The following is a 22,256-nucleotide window of genomic DNA, read 5'->3' as shown; positions in this document are numbered from 1 at the left end:
AAATGCTGGCACACATGGAAAACCCTGATACATTTTAAAAGTGCATTGAAGAGCAGGCTGACCAAATAACATACTTTTTCCACATCAATTAAATGTAGTTACAATTGCAAAAATTAATTAAATTCAATACACACATGATGGAGTATAATTTTTTTTTTGGAGAAAGTGTAACTGAATCTTTTGGTATTAAAAGCATAGCTGGATCAATTCGCTTTTCAAACAAAGGTCTGCCTTAATATTTAATGTGTACTCTGAAAGAGCATAATATGGTGTATCTATTAAACCCTATGGCAATTAATATGAATTGAGTTTGTTATAAAATTGGCCAAATATTGGAAAAATTTAGAGTCTACCTTCAAAAGAAATTGTTTGAAGGCAAAGTATTTTATCTGAAAAAGTATTGAAGAGCAGGCATACAATGCCATGACGCCCAGAAGAAGGCGAGACAATCCCATTGATGAGTATACCGATCGACTCCGAATCACTTTCTAATTCGATTTAGCCATGTCCGTCTGTCTGTCGACCTGTACAGGTCGCAATTTTCATTCGATCGTCTTCAAATTTGGCACAAGCATTTTCTTGGGCCTAGAAACAAAGCCTATTGAAATTTAAAAAAAATCGGTTCAGATTTGGATAGAGCTCCCATAAAGATGTTCGTCCGATTTGGACTAAAACTGCAATTATATCGTCATTTGTAAACCGATTCTCACGAGTGATTCTATTCTAAGTCTCGACATTATTGGTGAATTTCATAGAGATCGGTTCAGAATTAAATATAGCTCCTGCATATATATGTTCGTCATAGAAATTTGTTCAGTTTTAGATATACCTCCCATATATATGCAACTCCTGATTTTCACATTTAAGGCCTTTGCTAATCCATTTGTTAATCAATCTTCTCAAAAATTTGCACAACGAATTACTCTATGGCTCCTACAATATGTACGAATTGTGATCGACATTAAATTTTAAATTCCACGACTTAGCTGGCATATCCAATTGGTGTAGGGTATCAAAAGGTGGGCTTCGCCCGACTTTAGTCCTTCCTTACTTGTTATAATCAATTTGAAAAGTCCAAATTACAAAAGTCTTCTGCACCCATGGGTGAGAAAAAAACTTTCTTGAAGAATAACTGAAGTATTTGATATTTAGGGCTTAGCTTAATCAAGCCGCCTTTCAAAAATAGGTCTTACTGGTTGTAAATACCAATCGAAAAAGATAAAGTTAAAAAAAAAAATTTTATATATTTTAATTTATAAAATTTCTTGAATTTTTTTTAATATTTTGTGCTATATTTTTTAATTTTTAATTTTTTGTTACCTCTTTTTTTACTTTTTTTAATTTATTTAATAGAATATTAAATTATGATAAATTATAGTGAATTAAAATATTTCTTTTTTTTTGATTTTTATTTTTTTTTGTAATTTTTTGTATTTTTATTAAAATTTTTAAAATTTCTTTTAATTCTTTCTTATATATATATATTTTTTTTTAATTTTAAATAAATTAATTTCTTATTTTTAATTTTTTTTTCTTATTTTCAAATGTTTGCTAAATTTTAAAATTTTTGTAATGTGTTTAAAATATTTTTTTTCAATTTTTTGCTACCCTTTTTTAATTTTTGTTCTTTTTTTCATCAATAAAGAATATAAAAATAATAATAATTTCTATTTTTTTGATTTTTTGATTTTTTTATATTATTTTCAGTTTTGTGTTAACCTTTTTGGTTCTTTTCTAAATTATTAAAATTTTTAATTTTTTTTTTTCAATTTTTCTTAACTTTTTTTTTTTTTAAATTCGTTTTAATGTACCTCGTTCTTCTGTAACAGATATTAATGGGTCGATTATGGATTGCAACTCAGCTGCAGCTGCGTTGCCAGAAGACAACAATTTGTGTAACGTTGGAAATATTTGTTTAGTGCAGTCAATATCAGTGTTTTGGACATTCAACTATTAAGTAAATAGTAAAAATTGTTTTTTTTTTACAAATTCCCCCGTTGCCAACATAACTGAAGTTGGGTTTCTATGCATAATCGCATATGCATAATCGACCCCTAAATGTTTTCTTTATTTCATAATCCAATTCAGTTTAATGGTTTATTCAACATTAAATTTTGACTAGTTTGTGTTAATATTTTCTATTTTATCTATTATTTTTTTGTAACCCTTAATCTTGTATAAGAACTGACCACTAGCTAACTGTGTATAGTTGCTGGCCATCTTCTGCCTCAAACTTAGCATCAGCGGTATATGTGTGCCATCAATTATACGAAGTACTATAGGACGTATAATTAGCATTAGATGATGTATAAATTGATATACCAATGGCTTACTTAAACAGTAACGTCTGTCTATGTGTACATGCAAAAATCAAAAGTACCATAGGGCGTATAATTAACAATGATTGCAATATGAAATGATAAATCCATGTATAGTTGCTGGCCATCTTCTCTTTCAAAGTTAGTAACAGCGGTCTATGTGTGCAAACAAAAATTAAGGTTCCCATAGAGGGTATATTTGACTGTTATAAGAATTAATATAGCTATTTAACTAACTGTGAATAGTTGCTGTCCATGTCCTCTTTCAAGTGTAGTACCAGCGGTCTATGTGTGCAAACAAAAATCAAAAGTACCATAGGGCGTATAATTAACATTAACTGCTATATGAATTGATATAGCAATTAAGCTAAATGTTTATAGTTGCTGTCGATCTTCCCTTTCAAACTTAGTACCAGCGGTCTATGTGTGCAAACAAAAATCAAAAGTACCATAGGGCGTATAATTAACATTAACTGCTAAATGAATTGATATAGCAACATGACTAAATGCATACAATTGGTGGCCATGTTCTCTTTCAAACTTAGCAGCAGCTGTCAAAGTGTGCAATCAAAAAAACAAAAGTACCATAGGGACCTATTTGTTATTAACTAGAACATTTTATGTTATAGAATTTCAGGTGAAATTGACAAAATTGCTGGAATACACCACAAGATAATCATTTAGAAATGGTTAGGCACTTTAAAGCGTGAAATACATTTTTTAATGGCTTCTCTGATGTTGAGTGTCTTGGAACACAGTTAGGGATTTAGTCAGTAGTACGGAATTCCTAACTTAATTTTTTTTTCGAGCTTACTTTTTAGTTTTCAGAGCGCACAACAAGCTGATTACAGGCATAGGTGTATGTCGATAGTGGCATGGAATGTTTTTCCTTTATAAGTTTTTATTTTCCATAAATCTCTTATAGGAATTGATAAAGGCCACTAGCTTATTCTGTATAAAGGCCGATCATCTCCTTAGTATCAGCTGTCTAGGTATACGAAGACAAAAATACTATAGAGAGTGTAATTAACATCATTTACTTGAAGGGGTTGAGACAATATATACCGTTTGGGCCAGAAATACATGCCGGAGGTAAATGAATTGACCTTTAAAACTGATTAAACTACTACTATACAATAAAAAAAAAAAACCAAATCTTTCGTTAACCGTTATGCTCTTGCGTGTAAGCATTTTTCTTTATCAATTTATCCAGCGTTAAATCTTTTTTCTCCACTTCGACCCTAAATATGCTACAAAAACTGATATGGCCTTCTAGCTAACTTTATATAGTTTCTGCCCATCTACTCTTTCAAACTTATTACCAGCGGTCTGTGTGTGCAAAAATATATCAAATGTACCATAGAGCGTATAAGTAATATCATTTATTAGACGACTGTATGACCAGACATTTCAGATGCAAAATTGGGAGGAAAATTAATTGACTTTTGAACTTAGTAAAATTGCGTCAAAACAACACAAGATAGTCTTTCAGAAATCGTTGAGAGCTTTGATGTGTGCCACCTAGTTGTGAGATGATTTGCTTTTGAAAACAAAAAATAAAAAAATTACACATGCTCTTTTTCCATTCAAAATCCTACGCTTCTTATAAGGGTTAATACATTTCCTCCCCCTTTAACATGACATTTTTTAAGGGTTTCATTCATTATTTTCCTTATTAGTAATTGATGTTTATGTGTATAACTTATAGAAAGGCCCAAGAAAAAAAATTACATAGAAAAGTGGTAAAGAAAAAACTACAAACCAAATGTTTAAATGTGTAAATTTGTTAAAAAAAAAAAAAACTTTCATAAAACTTAATGTAAAGAAGCACAAAAAACTCTTTGAAACAAAAGTAAATGTAAAAACACACAAAATTAATTAAACAAAAAATAATATTTTAACATTAAATTTAACAAAAAAAAAAAAAAGAAATGTTTTTAAAACACAAAAAAAAAACAAATAACAAAAAGAGAAAAATTATTTTCTTAAAATGGAAAACAAATCTTATTAAAAGGAAGAAAAAAAAAAATAAACAATGCATACATATATCAAATATAAACAATAAATGAAAGAAGAAGAAAAAAAAGTAAAATTTTATGTAAAAAATAATAACAAAAGTATTTTATGTGTATGTGTGAAATTTTGTCCGTTAACATATAACAAAAAAAAAAAAAAAAACAAAGAAGAATAAAAATTAAAATGTAAGGAAAGCAACAAATATACATACATATATATGCTATGATTAATATTTAACAAATACAAAGTAAGGTAATGAAAGAGACAACAAATTCCCTGTACATTTTAATGAACAACAGTTAGGCAGAAAACCAACAAACAACAAAAATTCCAAATTAAAACTGAAACAATGAAAATGATGACAATTTTTAACATAAACATTGAAAACAAAACCAACAAAACCAACAAAAAAAAAAACCAGACATAACTGATCAAAATATTCCAAGTAACAAAAAGGGAAAATCCGCCAAAAAGAGGAATTAACACATATTTTGTTTATCAAGGAAATCTATTTGTGCATAGGAAAAAACCCCTTCAACCCCAATAAAGTGTAGTGGTTGTCTTATAAAATTAACCCAATACCGTTAAAAGACAATTGACAATTGACAGAGTAGGGCAGCAGTAGGACAAGGAAGGAATAACAGCAAAAAATACAACACAACAAGTAGGGGAAGCTTATTAGAGATGGGGGGGGGGAAAAAAAATAATTTTTATGTATTTACGAAAAAAGAAAGAATTGTTAAAATCCCATACAGTAACAAATGTTTTGTTTAGATTTCTCAAAGACAAAACAGAGCAGGCTAAGATCAAATGGTTGAACAGCATTCAACAAAGAGTTGAGGAGAGATGAGTCTCTAAGATAAACCAAGATAGAGAAAGCAGCTAAAGCAATATGAGAAACATTAAAAGAAAGGATAAGGAAAACAAATAACTGAGAAAGTTTCACCAATTAATGTACAAAACCAAGTCAGCTATGCTTTAAATTGGATAAAATATCAACTTTTCAACTTCAAAATGTTATTTGGTGTAACAAAAATATGTACAATTTTCTTTAAGGTTTCTTTTTTAAAAAAAAACCCCCAGTTTTTCTTTCATATCTGCCTCCTGAAAATCCTTAAAATTGTGAATAAGCCTATTAGCAGCCACCAACTGGCATAGATATTTTGGGCCTAACATAACTCAGTTCTTAAAATGTCTAAGAAGACAAAGCCTTTTCAGTTACTTGTGTTTCTTTGCAGTATAGAATATGCAAAAACAAAAATTCATCAAAAAAATCTTGTTTTTGCACATTTTTTTTAAATTCTGGTCCAAACAAAGAATGGATTCATTCATTTTGCAAAATAATGTATGTATGTTAACCCCCAAGGACAAAGAGCAAAAACGATAAAGAAAAAAAAAAATAAAAACAGAAGATCACTTGACAAAAAACCATGTATGAAACATGGCAATTTCATAAATGAAAGAGTAAAGGTGTTTAAAGATCTATGATAAAATGTTGTTGGTGTGCGAATGGAAACTGTTTTGAGCATAATATACACCTATATATATGAGAAGAAAATGAAAGAGAAGATGAACATCGAGCAGGTCATGTCTTAATTATATTATAATGATTAATGATTTACCCCATTTTTTTTTGTTTAAGACAACAAACAAACCAAAAACAAAACAATGGTAATATATTTGAAACAACAAAAAAATTGAAAAATAAAAAGAAATGTGAATAAAAACCAAAAATGACAAGTATTTAAACATAAGAAAAAAAAATTGTTTTTATTATTTCAACCAGGGGGAAAGGTAATGCCAAAACATAAGTAACCGGGCTGTAAGGGGTAAGTATGGAAGAGAAAAATCGAATGATTAACAAACAAGCCAAAACGTGTAAAGTTCTCCCTTGCCGAACTTTGGATACCCACCACCATGGATATATTTGTTATAACTCCACTACCATGGATATGGTAAATATCTAAAAAATAACCAACGCTAGCTTTTACTCCTTTTACTTTATGTGGAATAAAATTATCCTTTGAATGAAATACCACGCTACAAAGTATTGGGTTGCCCAAAAAGTAATTGTGGATTTTTCATATAGTCGGCGTTGACAAATTTTTTCAACGGCTTGTGACTCTGTAATTGCATTCTTTCTTCTGTCAGTTATCAGCTGTTATTATACCCTCCACCATAAGATGGGGGGTATACTAATTTCGTCATTCTGTTTGTAACTACTCGAAATATTCGTCTGAGACCCCATAAAGTATATATATTCTTGATCGTCGTGAAATTTTATGTCGATCTAGCCATGTCCGTCCGTCTGTCCGTCCGTCCGTCCGTCCGTCCGTCCGTCCGTCCGTCCGTCCGTCCGTCCGTCCGTCCGTCCGTCCGTCCGTCCGTCCGTCCGTCCGTCCGTCCGTCCGTCTGTCTGTCGAAAGCACGCTAACTTCCGAAGGAGTAAAGCTAGCCGCTTAAAATTTTGCACAAATACTTCTTATTAGTGTAGGTCGGTTGGTATTGTAAATGGGCCATATCGGTCCATGTTTTGATATAGCTGTCATATAAACCGATCTTGGGTCTTGACTTCTTGAGCCTCTAGAGTGCGCAATTCTTATCCGATTGGAATGAATTTTTGCACGACGTGTTTTGTTATGATATCCAACAACTGCGCCAAGTATGGTTCAAATCGGTCCATAACCTGATATAGCTGCCATATAAACCGATCTTGGGTCTTGACTTCTTGAGCCTCTAGCGTGCGCAATTCTTACCCGATCAGAATGAAATTTTGCACGTCGTGTTTTGTTATTATATCCAACAACTGTGCCAAGTATGGTTCAAATCGGTCCATAACCTGATATAGCTGCCATTTAAACCGATCTTGGGTCTTGACTTCTTGAGCCTCTAGAGTGCGCAATTCTTATCCGATAGGAATGAAATTTTGCACGACGTGTTTTGTTATGACATCCAACAACTGTGCCGAGTATGGTTCAAATCGGCCCATAACCTGATATAGCTGCCATATAAACCGATCTTGGGTCTTGACTTCTTGAGCCTCTAGCGTGCACAATTCTTATCCGATCAGAATGAAATTGTGCACGACGTGTTTTGTTATTATATCCAACAACTGTGCCAAGTATGGTTCAAATCGGTTCATAACCTGATATAGCTGCCATATAAACCGATCTTGGGTCTTGACTTCTTGAGCCTCTAGAGGGCGCAATTCTTATCCGAATGGAATGGAATTTCGCACGACGTGTTTTGTTATGATACCCAACAACTGTGCCAAGTATGGTTTAAATCGGTCCGTAACCTGATATAGCTGCCATATAAACCGATCTTGGGTCTTGACTTCTTGAGCCTCTAGAGGGCACAATTCTTATCCGATTTGAATGAACTTTTGCACGAAGTATTTCGTTATGATATCCAACAACTGTGCCAAGTATGGTTGAAATCGGTCGATAACCTGATATAGCTGTCATATAAACCGATCTGGGGATTTGACTTCTTGAGCTTTTAGAGGGCGCAATTCCTATCCGATTTGGCTGAAATTTTGCATGACGTATTTTATTTTTACTTTCAACAACTGTGTCAAATAAGGTTCAAATCGGTTCATAACCTGATATAGCTGCCATATAAACCGATCTGGGATCTTGACTTCTTGACCCCTAGAGGTCGCAATTATTATCCGATATGTCTGAAATTTTGTACGACGGATCCTCTCATGAGCATCAACAAACGTGTTTATAATGGTCTGAATCGTTCTATAGCCCGATACAGATCCCATACAAATCGTTCTCTCTATTTTACTTCGTGAGCCCCAATGGACGCAATTCTTATACGAATTGGCTGAAATTTTACACAGGTCTCCAACATATAATTTAATTGTGGTCCGAACCGGACCATATCTTGATATCGTTTTAATAGCAGGGCAACTCTTTTCTTATATCCTTTTTTGCCTAAGAAGAGATGCCGGGAAAAGAACTCGACAAATGCGATCCATGGTGGAGGGTATATAAGATTCGGCCCGGCCGAACTTAGCACGCTTTTACTTGTTTTTAGCTTGCTTTAGAAAACAAGTAAAAAGGCGTAAAGTTCGGCCGGGCCGAACTTTGGATACCCACCACCTCGGGTATATATATAAACCACCTTTCATCAAAATTCGGTGAAAATTTCATACCTTATACTCATATACCTCATACCGATCTGAACTATATACGACACGGATGTCGAAAAGCCGAACATAAGTCACTGTGTCAAATTTCAGTGAAATCGGATTATAAATGCAGCTTTTATGGGGCCAAGACTTTAAATCGAGATATCGGTCTTCATGGCAGCTATATCCAAATCTGGACCGATTTGGGCCAAGTTGCATAAACATGTCGAAGAGCCTAACACTAAGCACTGTCCCAAATTTCGGCGAAATCGGATAATAAATGCCTCTTTTATGGGCCCTAAACCTTAAATCCAGAGATCGGTCTATATGGCAGCTATATTCAAATCTGGACTGATCTGGGCAAAATTGAAGAAGGACGTCGAAGAGCCTAACCAAACTCACTGTTTCAAATTTCAGCGACATCGGACAATAAATGCGTCTTTTATGGCCCCAAAACCTAAAACCTAGATATCGGTCTATATGGCAGCTATATCCAAATCTGGACCGATCTGTGCGATATTGCAGAAGTATGTCAAGGGGCTTAACTTAACTCACTGTTCCAAATTTCGGGGACATCAGACAATAAATGAGCATTTTATGGGCCCAAAACCATAAATCAAGAAATCGGTCTATATGGCAGCTATATCCAAATTTGAACCGATCTGGACCAAATTGAAGAAATATGTCAAAGGGCCTAACACATCTCACTGTCCCAAATTTCAGCAAAATCGGAATGTGTGGATGTGGCTATTATGGGCCTTACACCATAAATCGGAGGATCGATCTATATGGCAGCGATATCCAAATCTGGACCGATCTGAGCCAAATTAACAAAGGATGTCGAAGGGCCTTACACAATTCAGTGCCCCAAATTTCATCAAAATCGGACCATAAATGTGGCTTTTATGGGCCTTAGACCCTAAATCGGAGGATCGGTCTATATGGCAGCTATATCCAAATTTAAACCGATCTGGACCAAATTGAAGAAATATGTCAAAGGGCCTAACACATCTCACTGTCCCAAATTTCATCAAAATTGGATAATAAATGTGGCTTTTGTGGGCCTAAGACCCTAAACCGGAGGATCGGTCTATATGGCAGCTATATCCAAATCTGAACCGATCTAGACCAAATTAAAGAAACATGTCAAAGAGCCTAACACAACTCACTGTCCCAAATTTCAGCGAAATCGGACCATAAATGTGGCTTTTATGGGCCTTAGACCCTAAATCGGAGGATCGGTCTATATGGCAGCTATATCCAAATCTGGACCGATCTGAGCCAAATTGACAAAGGAAGTCGAAGGGCCTAACACAACTCACTGTCCCAAATTTCAACAAAATCGGATGATAAATGTGTCTTTTATGGGCCTAAGACCCTAAATCGGCGGATCGGTCTATATGGGGGCTATATCAAGATATAGTCCGATATAGCCCATCTTCGAACTTAATCAGCTTATGGACAAAAAAAGAATCTGTGCAAAATTTCAGCTCAATATCTCTATTTTTAAAGACTGTAGCGTGATTTCAACAGACAGACGGACAGACGGACGGACATGGCTAGATCGTCTTAGATTTTTACGCTGATCAAGAATATAAAGGGTGATTTTTTTGAGGTTAGGATTTTCATGCATTAGTATTTGACAGATCACGTGGGATTTCAGACATGGTGTCAAAGAGAAAGATGCTTAGTATGCTTTGACATTTCATCATGAATAGACTTACTAACGAGCAACGCTTGCAAATCATTGAATTTTATTACCAAAATCAGTGTTCGGTTCGAAATGTGTTCATTCACCGTTCAGCGATGAGGCTCATTTCTGGTTGAATGGCTACGTAAATAAGCAAAATTGCCGCATTTGGAGTGAAGAGCAACCAGAAGCCGTTCAAGAACTGCCCATGCATCCCGAAAAATGCACTGTTTGGTGTGGTTTGTACGCTGGTGGAATCATTGGACCGTATTTCTTCAAAGATGCTGTTGGACGCAACGTTACGGTGAATGAACACATTTCGAACCGAACACTGATTTTGGTAATAAAATTCAATGATTTGCAAGCGTTGCTCGTTAGTAAGTCTATTCATGATGAAATGTCAAAGCATACTGAGCATCTTTCTCTTTGACACCATGTCTGAAATCCCACGTGATCTGTCAAATGCATGAAAATCCTAACCTCAAAAAAATCACCCTTTATATACTTTATAGGGTCGGAAATGGATATTTCGATGTGTTGCAAACGGAATGACAAAATGAATATACCCCCATCCTTCGGTGGTGGGTATAAAAACGTGTAAAAAAGTATATTTGATTAAAGTTCATTCTAAGTTTTATTAAAAATGCATTTACTTTCTTTTAAAAAATCCGCAATTACTTTTTGGGCAACCCAATATATGCATATCGCTTGACTAACAGTATAGCAATATAAGTGTCTTTACCTGAATTCCATATGATCTTTGACGAATTCGCTGGGAGGGTCTAAAAGGACTTTTTTTCTGCTCGATATTCTCATGATGCCCGATTTAGGAGTGTTTTCGGGGGTGAGGGGTGAGGTGGTCCCTCAGACGCTTGACCCCGAAAACAAATATCAGCATTGTGCTCTTGTCTCAAATACCATTTAGGTTGCCCAAAAGGTAATTGCGGATTTTTTAAAAGAAAAATAAAACTTAGAATGAATTTTAATCAAATCTATAATTGCCATTTTGTTCGATAACCTTTTGCCATCTTCCTGGCAAATTTAGCATTCCACGCTCATAGAACTTTTGGCCTTTATCTGCAAAAAACTGAACCAAGTGCGATTTTATAGCCTCATCATTGCCGAGAGTTTTACCATTTAAGGAGTTCTGCAAAGATCGAAATAAATGGTAGTCTGATGGTGCAAGGTCAGGGCTATATGGTGGATGCTTCAAAAGTTCCCAGCCAAGCTAACTCAGTTTGTTGACAGCAAACATCCGCATTAATCGTTTGGTTCCTTGGAAGCAGCTCAAAATATACCACACTTCCAATTCCACCGACAGACAGACAGCATAACCTTCTTTTGGTGGATATCAGCCTTTGAAGTGGTTTGAGCTGGTTCACCATGCTTGGACCATGATCAATCCATTTTTCATCTCCAGTTATGATTCGTTTTAAAAACGGATCGAATTCATTGCGTTTAAGGTGCATAAGGTGCACAAGCGTTGATTCTTCGGTTTGTTAAATGAATTTCTTTCAATGCATGTGGTACCCAAATATCAAGCTTTTTCACCACTCCAAGACTTTTTATGTGATAATGAACGGTTGATTTTGGTATATTTAACTTCTCTCCTATCTCACGCTCAGTCACATGACGATCCAATTCGATTAATGCTTTGATTTGGTCATCATCAACTTCATTTGGCCGACCTGAACGTGGCTCATTTTTAAGTGAAAAATCTCCAGAACGGAATTTGCGAAACCAATTTTGGCACTGTCTTCCTTTTAGGGCTTTATCACCATACACATCTCGTAACTTTTTTAGCAACCTGCTCCGCGTTTTTTCCTTTACGGCGGCAATTTTAATATGGGCTCCATATTAAAATTGCCGCCAAACAAACAAATGTAAACAAAATTTCGCGCCCTTTTTTTCTAAAGCAAGCTAAAAGTAACAGCTGATAACTGACAGAAGAAAGAATGCAATTACAGAGTCACAAGCCGTTGAAGAAATTTGTCAACGCCGACTATATGAAAAATCCGCAATTACTTTTTGAGCAACCCAATATTTAAACCCTATATTGTCATTGGTTTAAGTAGAGTTTATAGGATGAGGCGTCCCACAAACACTTGGCCCCAAATTGGGTTTTCAAATTAGTTTTCTAATCTCAAATACCTTTCATTTGAGTCACATGGTCTCACATTTGGATATTCGTATTCTACTCCCAACTGCCTATATTTGAGCCCCATATTGCTATGGTCAGTAATTAATTGCTGTTTGTGGTCTATTTTGGGAAAGAGGTTCATGCTCTACTCCCCAAATACCTTTCATATAAGCGTCACATTTACATGGTAGGTAAATATGCCCGATTTAGGGGTGTTTCGGGGAGTGGGGTGGTCCCCCAGACACTAAGCCCTGAAAATATATCAGCATGGTGCTCTATTCTCATGTATCTATATATCATTTATTTTAACCCCATATTGGCATTGACCTCGAAATTAAATATCAAATTCGTTTTCTAATCTCAAATGCCTTTCATTTGAAACCCTTATTGCAAAAGTCAGCAAATATTTCCAGGTTGGGGGTATGGGCCCAAGAAACTATCATTATCGATAGTTCCACTGTCTTGAAGATCCAAATTGTCTTGGTGAGCAAATATGTCCTATTTGGGGGTTGTTATGGTGGTGGGACGTCCCCCAGACAGTTGATCTCGATTGTCGGTACCAGATTCGTGGTCTACTCCCAAATACCTTTCATTTGAGCCCCATACTTCCATAGTCGGCAGACATGACAGGTTTTGGGGGATGGGACGGTTACTCATTGACTTGGTCTATTTTAAAATACCTCTTATTTGAGCCCCATATTGCAATGGTTAGCAAATACTTCCTATATGGGTGGTGTTATGGGGGTGGGATGGCCCCATAGACACTTTCCCGAATATTGATACAAAAACTCGTGCTATACTCCCAAAGACCTCTCATTTGTGCCCCATATGGCTATGGTCATAAATTTGTCCCCTTTGGGGCATGTTTTTGGGGAGAGGCGGCCCCCCAAACACTTGGTCCCATATTTTGATATCAGATTCGAATTCTACACTCAAATACCATTTATTTAAGCCCCATATTCCCATGGTCAGCAATAAGACTCCCAGAAACGTGGTTCCACATTTGGATATCAGATTCTTATTGCCGTGGTTGGTAAATATGTCCGATTTAGGGGTGTTATGGGGGTTGAAGTGGTCCCCCTAACACTTGGTCCGACAATTGGATATCAGATTCGTTTTCTTATCCTAAATACCTTTCATTTGAGTCCCATATTGTCGTGATTGGTGTAAATATATGGTTGGTAGGTTTTAGGGTGGGGCAGCCCCCCTAGATACCCCATCCAGAATTTGTATAACAAATTTTTGTTTTTAGGTTACAGTAATACGGCACCCAAAATTTCGCTTAAATCGCACCATTCATCCTCGAGATCTGGCGTTTCTGAAATTTGGGTAAAGGGGAGGGTCCGCTCCCCCTTCAGATATCAAAAAATGTAGAACCCTATTTTCATCACGGGATCATTATGCACCATCTGTGAAAATTTCAAGAAAATTGATTCGGCAATTTTTGGGTCTATAAGGAACACACAAACAAATTGACCTGTTTTATTCAGGTCCCGAGGACTCCTACACAACATAGTAACAGTTTCAACGAAATCAGGCAATTAACCCGCTTTTTATTGGATTAAGACTATGAATTGGAAGTTCAGTCAATATGGGAGCTACATATAAATATAGTCTTCTATAGGCTTCAGACAACTCAATGTTTCAAACTTCAGCGTAATTGGGTAACAGATAAAGGTCGTATGGGCTTCAGATCCTTTATCGGCAGATCGGTCTATAGGGCAGCCAGAGACGTAGCCAGGTGGAGGCCCTCGGGCTCGAGCACCACCCAAAATGATTTTGCCTAAAGGAAAAATTTAAAATAAACAAGTAAAAGCGTGCTAAGTTCGGCCGGGCCGAATCTTATATACCCTCCACCATCGATCGCATTTGTCGAGTTCTTTTCCCGGCATCTCTTCTTAGGCAAAAAAGGATATAAGAAAAGAGTTGCTCTGCTATTAAAACGATATCAAGATATGGACCGGTTCGGACCACAATTAAATTATATGTTGGAGACCTGTGTAAAATTTCAGCCAATTCGTATAAGAAATGCGCCCATTGGGGCTCACGAAGTAAAATAGAGAGAACGATTTTTATGGGATCTGTATCGGGCTATAGACCGATTCAGACCATAATGGTCATGAGAGGATCCGTCGTACAAAATTTCAGGCATATCGGATAATAATTGCGACCTCTAGGGGTCAAGAAGTCAAGATCCCAGATCGGTTTATATGGCAGCTATATCAGGTTATGAACCGATTTGAAACTTATTTGACACAGTTGTTGAAAGTAAAAATAAAATACGTCATGCAAAATTTCAGCCAAATCGGATAAGAATTGCGCCCTCTAGAAGCTCAAGAAGTCAAATCCCCAGATCTGTTTATATCACAGCTATATCAGATTAAGGACCGATTTCAACCATACTTGGCACAGTTGTTGGATATCATAACGAAATACTTCGTGCAAAAATTCATTCAAATCGGATAAGAATTATGCCCTCTAGAGGCTCAAGAAGTCAAGACCCCAGATCGGTTTATATGGCAGCTATATCAGGTTATTGACCGATTTAAACCATACTCGGCATAGTTGTTGGGTTTCATAACAATAGACGTCGTGCAAAATTCCAATCCATTCGGATAAGAATTGCGCCCCCTAGAGGCTCAAGAAGTCAAGACCCAAGATCGGTTTATATGGCAGCTATATCAGGTTATGGACCGATTTGAACCATACTTGGCACAGTTGTTGGTTATCATAGCAAAATACGTTGTGCAAAATTTCATTCTTATCGGATAAGAATTGCGCACTCTAGAGGCTCAAGAAGTCAAGACCCAAGATCGGTTTATATGGCAGCTATATCAGGTTATGGACCGATTTGAACTATACTTGGCGCAGTTATTGGACATCATAGCAAAACACGTCGTGCAAAATTTCATTCCAATCGGGTGAGAATTGCGCACTCTAGAGGCTCAAGAAGTCAAGACCCAAGATCGGTTTATATGGCAGCTATATCAAAACATGGACCGATATGGCCCATTTACAATACCAACCGACCTACACTAATAAGAAGCATTTGTGCAAAATTTCAAGCGGCTAGCTTTACTCCTTCGGAAGTTAGCGTGCTTTCGACAGACAGACGGACGGACGGACGGACGGACGGACAGACGGACGGACATGGCTAGATCGACATAAAATGTCACGACGATCAAGAATATATATACTTTATGGGGTCTCAGACGAATATTTCGAGTAGTTACAAACAGAATGACGAAATTAGTATACCCCCATCTTATGGTGGAGGGTATAAAAATTATTTTAAACAAAATCTTCATTTACATATTTGATAATGACAAAATTTCAGAATATTATAATACTCTACAAAGACAACATTTTGCTGAGGCCGGGGCCGCCTTCAAATTATTTATCCTACAGACAAAATTGTAATTAAATTCTTAGTAAAATAAAAATTTTAATAAAATTTTTTCTAAAAAAAAAATTTTACAATATTTTTCTAGAGACATTCTCTTATTGCAAAACTTCAGCATGGACCGGACCCCCCTCAAAATTATTGTTTTAAGACAAAATTTCTTTAAAAATTGTATTAACTTTCTTCTAAAGACTAAATTTTAATGAATGTTTTTAAGGACTAACTTTTGGGGAAGAACTGTTTAAAGACAATCTAACCTCGAGACTATTTTTTTTAAAATAAAATTTAAATTTCGCATAAACATTTTAAAAGTCTTTTTATTATAAAGGGTGATTTTTTTGAGGTTAGGATTTTCATGCATTAGTATTTGACAGATCACGTGGGATTTCAGACATGGTGTCAAAGAGAAAGATGCTCAGTATGCTTTGACATTTCATCATGAATAGACTTACTAACGAGCAACGCTTGCAAATCATTGAATTTTATTACCAAAATCAGTGTTCGGTTCGAAATGTGTTCATTCACCGTAACGTTGCGTCCAACAGCATCTTTGAAAAAATACGGTCCAATGATTCCACCAGCGTACAAACCACACCAAACAGTGCATTTTTCGGGATGCATGGGCAGTTCTTGAACGGCTTCTGGTTGCTCTTCACTCCAAATGCGGCAATTTTGCTTATTTACGTAGCCATTCAACCAGAAATGAGCCTCATCGCTGAACGGTGAATGAACACATTTCGAACCGAACACTGATTTTGGTAATAAAATTCAATGATTTGCAAGCGTTGCTCGTCAGTAAGTCTATTCATGATGAAATGTCAAAGCATACAGAGCATCTTTCTCTTTGACACCATGTCTGAAATCCCACGTGATCTGTCAAATACTAATGCATGAAAATCCTAACCTCAAAAAAATCACCCTTTACTTATCTGTCCCAAACAATATTTTCATAAAATATTTTCTATAGACAAATTTCAAATTTCAAAAAAACTATATATGACCCTCGATTCCGTTGTCCGATTTGTCAAAGAGACGAGTGATTGACTGATCAAAGCCCAGCCCAAACGGCTAAAGCTAGACTCACGAAATTTGGCACGAATATGGGGTTTTGGGTCGTAGGCACGCGATAAGATGGGGTTTTGTGATATTCGTACGTTTAGGTCATAAAAAGTACGAAATGGGGCTAGAATTAAGATTTTAGACTCAAATTAAAGAGCGTCTCGAAAACATAAGAATTGATGCCAAAAATTTCCCCAAAATAGTACCGGAAGTGGGAAAAATGGTGCGTTTAGTTCCGCAATTGGTACTTTTTGGTATCTTGTTTGTTAATTGAGCTAGAACTTTGAATTTTGGAATTAAGGTACACTATGGCAACCTAAATTGGGATGCCAAAAGAGTTTTTAGTCATTTAGAAACAAAAAAGTACCAAACAAGTAAAAGCGTGTTAGGCCGGGCCGAATTGTATATACCCTCCACCATGGATCGCATTTGTCGAGTTCTTTTCCCGGCATCTCTTCTTGGGCAAAAAAGGATATAAGAAAAGATTTCCTCTGCTATTAGAGCGATATCAAGATATGGTCCGGCTTTGACCACAATTAAAATATATGTTGGAGACCTGTATAAAATGTCAGCCAATTCGAATAAGAATTGCGCCCTTTGTGGGCTCAAGAAGTAAAATAGAGAGATCGATTTATATGGGAGCTGTATCGGGCTATAGACCGATTCAGACCATAATTAACACGTAAGTTAATGGTAATGAGAGAATCCGTCGTACAAAATTTCAGGCAAATCGGAAAATAATTGCGACCTCTAGAGGCTCAAGAAGTCAAGATCCCAGATCGGTTTATATGGCAGCTATATCAGGTTTTGTACCGATTTGAACCATATTTGGCACAGTTGTTGGATATCATAACAAAATACTATGTGCCAAAATTCATTCAAATTGGATAAGAATTGCGCCCTCTAGAGGCTCAAAAAGTCAAGACCCAAGATCGGTTTATATGACAGCTATATAAGGTTATTGACCGATTTGAACCATACTTAGCACAGTTGTTGGATATCGTAACAAAACACGTCGTGCAAAATTCCATTCCAATCGGATAAGAATTGCGCACTCTAGAGGCTCAAGAAGTCAAAACCCAAGATCGGTTTATATGACAGCTATATCAGGATATGGACCGATTTGAACCTTACTTGGCACAGTTGTTGGATATTATAACGAAACACGTCGTGCAAAATTTCATTCCAATCGGATAAGAATTGCGCACTCTAGAGGCTCAAGAAGTCAAGACCCAAGATCGGTTTATATGGCAGCTGTATCAGGTTATAGACCGATTTGAACCTTACTTGGCACAGTTGTTGGATATTATAACGAAACACGTCGTGCAAAATTTCATTCCAATCGGATAAGAATTGCGCACTCTAGAGGCTCAAGAAGTCAAGACCCAAGATAGGTTTATATGGCAGCTATATCAAAACATGGACCGATATGGCCCATTTACAATACCAACCGTCCTACACTAATAAGAAGTATTTTTGCAAAATTTCAAGCGGCTAGCTTTACTCCTTCGGAAGTTAGCGTGCTTTCGACAGACGGACGGACATGGCTAGATCGGCATAAAATTTCACGACGATCAAGAATATATATACTTTATGGGGTCTCAGACAAATATAGTTACAATCAGAATGACGAAATTAGTATACCCCTCATCTTATGGTGGAGGGTATAAAAAGGTGCGAAATACAATAGGTGAACTTCGAAATTTGGCTTAAATGGTTGTTGTTGCGAAAAAATTTGCTAAAAATGATCGATGTCTTGACAAATATACGATAAGTTGTACGAAATATGAAAAGTTGAAATGGTACCATGAGTGCAATCAAAAGCATTTAAGTGCTGTAATTGGACCTATTTAGTACTTTCTTTATAGATTGAGCTACAGATCTGAAATTTGGAATACAGTCACAATTTGACAGTATGTACCGGACGATGATTTGGTTGATATTCGCAAATCTCGGTACTAAAACGTTCAATATGGCACCTTCTTTGCGATTAGAGCTACAGCTCTGAAATTTGGAATACAGTTACATCTTGGCGCTATGTACCGAGCCACTATAAGATTTTTTTTTATATCCTTTTATTTTGGTACTAAAACGAATAGAGTTGTACTTTATTTATAGACTGAGCTACATCTGTGAAATTAGGGATACAGGTACATCTTGGCAGTATGTAACGGATGACGGGAAGATTGTTTTTAATTTGTACACTTAGGTACTAAAACGTACAAAATTGTACTTTATTTACGGATTCAGCTAAAGATCTCGAAATTGGCACTAAAACGTTCAAAATGTTCCTTCTTAACGGGTAAAGGGTAAAGTTATTTAAATTGCGATACAGTAACACCTTAATATTGGGTGTACCATCGGGGGCAACGAAGTGACCGGGGATATGCTAGCATATTTATAATTTAGAGAGTTTATATTGAGGTAGAAATTTTTTCAAATATTTAGAATTTAGAAATTTTTTAAAATGGATTTAATGGTTTTGGCATAAAATAGAACCTGCTGTCAAAAGAAATAGGATTATTGCCATAAGTTTATATTGGATTCCAGAAATCTTACTGCTAAGAATTTTGAGAAATTTTTTTGGTTTGATATTTGGGATATAAATAATTGCCGACTTTTCACAAGCCAATTTACCCCCAAAACATGAGGGGAAAATTGTTGTAATTGGTTTCCGTCGTCTATTTTACTATAATCCAAATTTTATTACTATATCTCTTTCCTAACTGGAGCTAGAATTTTTATAAGGCTGCTCTATTCTTGGATATTTTACGTCGTTAATGCGAACCCCCCATCCAATAAAATCCTGGCTACGTTCCTACATGTCAGGAGGCTTGAAAAATCTCACTATTTTACATTTTACCGAAATTGATTTTTGGTTTTTTGGTTTCAATCTAAAGTCAGCTAAATAGAGTAATAAACAAAGCTTTTTTGGCTTCCGACCTTTAATCGGCAGATCGGTCTATATGGCAGCTATATCTAAATATAGTCCGATCTGAACCATATGTAAGTCGGATGTCGGGATGTTTCAAATTTCAGCAAACTCGGTTAATAAATAAAGCTTTTATGGGCTTTAGACCCTTTATCGGCAGATCGGTCTATATGGCAGAAAAAAGACGTATCAGTGCCAAATTTCAGCTCAATATCTCAAATTTTGAAGGCTGTAGAGTGATAACAACAGACGGACGGACAGATACACGGATGTCGTTAAATCGTCTTAGAATTCCACGACGATGCGAAATATGTATACTTTGTAGGGTCGAAAAAAGATATGACTTAATGAATATATCCTATGGTGGTCGATATATAAAAACCAATAAAAAGGTATTAAAAATTTGGATAACCACCACCTCGGTTACATATTTATTAAAAATCTTATGTCATAATACAGTGAAAAGTGCATCATTTATGAACTATAGCAGCTATGTCTAAATATAGTCCGATCTTCATCATATTCAAACAAGTAAAAGCGTGCTAAGTTCGGCCGGGCCGAATCTTATATACCCTCCACCATGGAGCGCTTTTGTCAGTTCTTTTCCCGACATCTCTTCTTAGGCAAAAAATGATATAAGAAAAGATTTGCTCTGCTATTAGAGCGATATCAAGATATGATCCGGTTTAGACCACAATTAAATTATATGTTGGAGACCTGTGTAAAATGTCAGCCAATTCGAATAAGAATTGCGCCCTTTGGGGGCTCAAAAAGTAAAATAGAGAGATCGATTTATATGGGAGCTGTATCGGGCTATAGACCGATTCAGACCATAATAAACACGTATGTTGATGGTCATGAGAGGATCCGTCGTACAAAATTTCAGGCAAATCATCAGAATTTCGCTCTCTAGAGGCCCAAGAAGTCAAGACACAAGATAGGTTTATATGGCAGCTACATCAGGTTATGGACCGATTTGAACCATACTTGGCACAGTTGTTGGATATCATAACAAAACACGTCGTGCAAAATTTCATTCCAATCGGATAAGAATTGCGCACTCTAGAGGCTCAAGAAGTCAAGACCCAAGATCGGTTTATATGACAGCTATACCAGGTAATGGCCCGAATTGAACCATACTTAGCACAGTTGTTAGAAGTGATACTAAAACACTACGTGCAAAATTTCAGTCTAGTCGGATGAGAATTGCGCCCTCTAGAGGCTCAAGAAGTCAAGACCCAAGATCGGTTTATATTGCAGCTATATCAGGTTATGAACCGATGTGAACCATACTTGGCACAATTATTGGATATCGTAGCAAAACACGTCGTGCAAAATTTCATTCAAATCGGATAAGAATTGCGCACTCTAGAGGCTCAGGAAGTCAAGACCCAAGATCGGTTTATATGGCAGCTATATCAGATTATGTACCGATTTGAACCATACTTGGCACAAATGTTGGATATCATAACAAAACACGTCTTGGAAAATTTCATTCCAATCGGATAAGAATTGCGCACTCTAGAGGCTCAGGAAGTCAAGACCCAAGATCGGTTTATATGGCAGCTATATCAAAACATGGACCGATATGGCCCATTTACAATACCAACTGACCTACACTAATAAGAAGTATTTGTGCAAAATTTCAAGCGGCTAGCTTTACTCCTTCGGAAGTTAGCGTGCTTTCGACAGACAGACGGACGGACGGACAGACGGACGGACGGACGTACAGACGGACGGACATGGCTAGATCGACATAAAATTTCACGACGATCAAGAATATATATACTTTATAGGGTCTCAGACGAATATTTCGAGTAGTTACAAACAGAATGACGAAATTAGTATACCCCCCATCTTATGGTGGAGGGTATAAAAAGCTATGTAAAGGTCAATCACAACTCATTGTACCACATTCATCGGTTATAAAATGCACCTTTTATTGGCCTATGAACTTTAATTCGGAAATCGGTCTATGTATATACGACCACTATAACCAAATATAGACCTATCAGAACCATATAGCAATGAACGTGCTTTTATTGTTCCAAGAACCGTGGTGCAAGGTTTAGCATGTCCGGCAAGAAAATCAGAAAATGTTTCAGCGGTGGTTATCCCTCTTAATGCTGGCGACATTTGTGAGGTACTGTAGCGTTTGGTATGACAGCCATTTAAAAACTACTCCACAAAGAGGTGACGTACTTTGGCACACCGTTCGGATTCGGCTATAAAAAGGAGGCCCCTTATCATTGAGCTTAAAACTTGAATCGGACAGCATTCATTGCTATGTGTAATGTTTGCCCGTGTTCCTTAATGGAATGTTCATGGGCAAACTTGCATTTGCAAGAACCTAAATAGGAAGATCGGAACATATGGCTGCTAACGCAACTCATTGTGCCTAATTTCATCAAAATGGGTCTTAAAACTTGAATCGGGAGATTGGTATATATATATGCCAGCTATATTCAAATCTGGACCGATCTGGGCCATATTGAACAGGGATGTCGAGGAACCTAACACAACTCGCAATACAAAATTTCTGCGAAATCGGACGATA

Source organism: Stomoxys calcitrans, chromosome 1 (genome assembly GCF_963082655.1).
Source record: "Stomoxys calcitrans chromosome 1, idStoCalc2.1, whole genome shotgun sequence".
Taxonomy (NCBI): Eukaryota; Metazoa; Arthropoda; class Insecta; order Diptera; family Muscidae; genus Stomoxys; species Stomoxys calcitrans.
Note: the sequence above shows the minus strand (reverse complement) of the source record.